At 48.8% G+C, this 4756-nt stretch overlaps 1 non-coding gene across 1 annotated transcript; it reads right to left on the minus strand.

Moving 5' to 3' along the window:
- Positions 1-3703: 3703 nt before the first annotated feature.
- On the minus strand, positions 3704-3813 carry TRNAL-CAA (transfer RNA leucine (anticodon CAA)). Its single transcript has 2 exons — positions 3776-3813; positions 3704-3749 (listed from the first exon to the last, which is right to left on the minus strand). It is a non-coding gene; the product is annotated as a tRNA-Leu (tRNA).
- Between the last annotated feature and the right edge of the window lie 943 nt (positions 3814-4756).

Here is a 4756-nt window from a genome sequence, read left to right on the forward strand (position 1 = left end):
TATTACAGGCAGGTATGGCCAATGAGAGAAACCTCAATGGCCATTAGGAACAGAATATTCCAGAACAGGTATTGTGAATCGCATACCGTGATCTTGAAGGGGTAAAAACAGACTACCCTTTAGACAGCAGTTTTGTTGTTGACAAAACAGAAGGCATACTGTGGATAGGCAGGGTGACAGGGGAAGACAAGTTAAAAGGTTAAATACAGTATAAAGAGGGGGACATTAATAAAAGGATTGATTTAAATTTGGAAAAGTAAAGGGAATGGCAGAGTATGGGGAGTGGATAAGGGGAGGGGAACCCCACATTTGCACAAAAAAGTTGTCAGCAAATGGGCCAATTTTCTCATTTTAGGGAGTTGGAGAAGACCTAAAAACCACCAAAGTCTTAACCAAGGCTGTGGACAGCCATCATATCTGGGTGATGTCACAACAGCCATTCGAGTTAGACGATTGTAGTTCAGACTTTAGCATAGGAACTTTTTAGAACAAAGATCAGCACTAGATATTCGCCAGTGACATCAGCAATAAAAACGTTTACAACTTTGGTAGATCTGAACTTCGGTGACATACTGCGGTGGACTGTAAAGGACCTGCAAAAGATGGTTAAACTAGAGGACTGTCGCAGAGGTGGGGTCTGAGAGCCCTAATGCAGCCCAGCCCAGTGCCATGCACTAGAGTGCGGATGCCTTTGGGCAGGAAGAGATAGGGTGCATGTAGTCTCTGCAGGTATTCCAAGGCTAAGCAGGGTCCTGTCCGTGGACTGTGGAAAGGTGCAAAACGCAGAGTCGTGCTCCCGAAGAATCTCAAGGCTATGACGTGGCTGTCAGTATGGACCAATCTGCCATTAACAGCATGCTCAGTCCGGATCACAGATGGGAAAGCGCCCTCTCTACTGGACCAATCTGCCATTAACTGCCTCTTCCTGTAGGAGTTCGCAGGCATGCCATGGCTCCCAGTGTCAGGCAAATCTGCCGTTAACTGCCTGCCTTGTATTATCTCAAAGCCGAGCCAGAGCTCTATGTACTGGGTCTCTCTGCCCACAACAGCCTTGTCTGTATTATCTGAGAGCCAGGCTAAAGCTCTCTGTATTGGGCCGAGCTGCCAATAACAGCCTGCTCCTGTAAGAGTGCCCAGCCAGGCCGTGTCTCAGAATCTATGGGGTTACTTTTGGTGACTATACAAGCCTCTCCCTCCGACTCCTCACCTGGTGTTTATGAGGAGTCGTCAGAGGACGCAATCTACTTCTGTCCCCTCTGAGGTGCTGTCTTCTTCTTTCCCTTCTTTTGGAAGAGGTAAGGGCGGGCTCCCCCAGCGGCCACTTTGACTAATATGCAAATAGCCTGGCAGTGGGGGCTCCGGGGAGCCAACCCCACTCCAGGGAAAAGCCGACAGGCAGAAATACCCTGGTATCCTTAGCTAGTGCAGGTAGGTTTGGTTTGGTAACAGGATGGCTGCTAAAGCAGTTGTTCCACCTGTCGGGTGATGGATGAGTAGAGTATTCGAGCAGATAGACCACCGGAGAAAGACTTCAACCTGAATGGCCAGTCACAGGTAAGAGGAATGGACTATAGGGTCCAGAATGCACAGCAGGGATGCTTACTGAAGAGCGGGGCAACGTCCTAGGAAAGGAATGAAAACGGACTGGAACCTCGCTGTTATTACAAGGTAAGCGGGAAATGGGAGAGTCCCAGAGACTGGGTGAACAACAGGAGACTGCCACAGACAAGAGAGCATGCAGTGGCCGAGCGGCCGGGCAAAGGGAAGGTAGACAGGAGATGAGCGCCGAGCGCGCAGCACAAAGGTGGAAAGAAAGAGCAAGAGGGAGCCGTTAGAGCAACGGAACCCAGAGCGGCCAGAAAGCCGAATGAAAGCGGGAAACTAGCGTCTCACCTTACAGTTGAGCAGGGTTGCAACGCACTGATGCAATCCCCTGACTTCGGGATATACATGGCGGTGGCCCTGTTGGTGAGCTACTAGACCCCTAAGACATGTTCCAACAGTTAAGTGTCAGGACCGTCATAGCGTCCTACAGCGATCCCAGACCTTCCAGGACCGATTCAAGACACTGTGGCTATCGGCGTTAACTCAGTCTTCCGTTAACTGCCTGCCTTGTATTAGCTCACAGCCGAGCCAGAGCTCTCTATACTGGGCCTGTTTGCCACCAAGAGCCTGATCTGTGTTATCTCACAGCCAGGCTATAGTTGTGTATATTGCACCAACCTGGCATTAACAGCTTGCTGCTGTAAGAGCTCACTGACAGGACATAGTTCCCTGTGTTGGCCTATCCAGGCCCTGCTGAAGATGTTTGGTTGCCCATTTCAACATGATGGTTGGTGGCCCCCTGCTGAGAGCGAAAACAGTCTGGGGCACTCCTGGGGTGCATACATTACAATGGCGAAAAGGGTAAGGTTACTAGCCGCTGATTATCAGGAGACGGCCATCCAGCAGGGATACTAAACATGAATTGCCCACTGAAGAGCAAAAAACCCTTCTTTGTCAGCAAGGGGCTGATGTGGAGGAACAAGTGTTTGGAGACAATGAGGTGATAACACGTCTGTAAATCCTGCAAACATGGGGGAAGTTGCTGCCCCCCATACCCCCGCCCAAGACTTGAGGCCACTTTAATTTGCAAAGATTGAAAGGGCCTGACGGCGTCCCTGGGCTTATCTGCAAGTAAAAGCCTGCTACAATAAGGGCTCACCGCCAGGACAAAGCTCCCTGTATTGCTCCAGTCTGCTATTAACACAGCTGCTCCTGAATGAGATCGCAGGCAGACCATGGGGCTCTTTTTGTACCCACTCTTAGCCTGTTTCTCGGGGTCCTGGATTTCTAATATCTGTGAATGGCATAGGGGGTAGATTATGGTCAGTACATGTCTTAATGATGCAAACGAGTGTGTGCTTGGCTGTGCACAGGCACACACGCACAGATACAGACACACACGGTATACTTAATCCATAGAGACTTACTTCAGAGACACATGTAGGAAGAGGAAGCTAGCTGCACACATAGTAAAGATGTGTAGACATACATAAACTTACACAGAAAGATACCAATAACATAACCATATTAAGGGAAGCGCCACAAATATCTGCAGACATGGACAAACACAGAGACATAGCGGCTGCGTAAAGATGCACGTACATAGAGTGCAGGCATACAGGCAGCACACATAAACATGCAAGCACACGTTGCTCTCTCCCTTCACAGGCTGTCCAGTTAGGAATGGTGTGCTGAGAAAAGGGTGACCAGCTGACTTTGCAACCAGCAGCCCGGCTAGCTCAGTCTGTAGAGCATGAGACTCTTAATCTCAGGGTCGTGGGTTCGAGCCCCACGTTGGGCGCGGCATTCTTTTACTGATATTGTTCACATTTTATTTTACACACCTAGGTCACCTGCAAAAGAAACTCAAGTTAAGTCCTCTCGCAGATCTCTCTCCTACAGTACTCTATGGCCCAATGAATACATCTCAGCTCCAGTCCTTCACGCGCAACTAGTGGGATTTACCACCAATCAGTGGCCAGGGTTCAGCCCGCCTCCTATGATGTGTTTTCCGAAGACAACAGCCCAGCTCTCCCCATCCTCCGTGCGCACCCCTACAAGTTAGAGCGATCTGTCAGGATTGGCAAGTTTAAGGACCGTCTATATACCGTGGCGCGAATCACCCCGATCCGAAAGCGGCTGGAAAAAAAAAAGGTTGTGTCAGAAGTGGGATTTGAACCCACGCCTCCAATTGGAGACCAGAACACCCAGCTGGGGAAGAGAATCAGCTCTTGAGTCTGGCGCCTTAGACCGCTCGGCCATCCTGACAACTGAAAAGGGCAGCAGGGTAAAGAGTACAGGCTCTGGAGATGCAGGAGAAACAACGGCGTATCAGCGTGTAACGGGAACCCGAGAAGCAGCATTCAGCTTTAATCATCTGCAATGGAATATCACACACTATGCAACATCACTCTCGTGTTCTGCATTGCAGATAAGCAAGGGCATGTTCCACAACAGGCATCAGGTACGGACTACATCAGAACACGCTTAACATGGATTCCAGAACAGACACCAGCAGTGGCATACATTGGGACAAACACCAGCTGGGGAACATTCAGTGTCGGACATCAAGGATGGAATTTTGCAAAACAGCCACCAACTCGGCATCTTTCATCACCTACTGAATATTCAAGGGCAGCCATCAATACATTAATATTCTGGGGCACACATCAACAGTTGGGGTTCCTAGAACAGCTCTTGGCAAACCAGCATTTTAGAACAAATATCAGCAATGCCCCCTCCTAGATCGCTCGTTAGTAGTGGGGTAGTCCAGAACAGGCACTTTTCTGGAATATTTTAGGACGGACACCCACAGAGGGCGCTACGAAAGCATTCAGCAGTAATTAAACACTAAACAAATGTAATCAGCACCCAGTTATTACAGGCAGGTATGGCCAATGAGAGAAACCTCAATGGCCATTAGGAACAGAATATTCCAGAACAGGTATTGTGAATCGCATACCGTGATCTTGAAGGGGTAAAAACAGACTACCCTTTAGACAGCAGTTTTGTTGTTGACAAAACAGAAGGCATGCTGTGGATAGGCAGGGTGACAGGGGAAGACAAGTTAAATTGTTAAATACAGTATAAAGAGGGGGACATTAATAAAAGGATTGATTTAAATTTGGAAAAGTAAAGGGAATGGCAGAGTATGGGGAGTGGATAAGGGTAGGGGAACCCCACATTTGCACAAAAAAAGTTGTCAGCAAAT

The sequence above is a fragment of the Ambystoma mexicanum genome, chromosome 13 (genome assembly GCF_040938575.1).
Source record: "Ambystoma mexicanum isolate Mex_15411 chromosome 13, UKY_AmexF1_1, whole genome shotgun sequence".
Taxonomy (NCBI): domain Eukaryota; kingdom Metazoa; phylum Chordata; class Amphibia; order Caudata; family Ambystomatidae; genus Ambystoma; species Ambystoma mexicanum.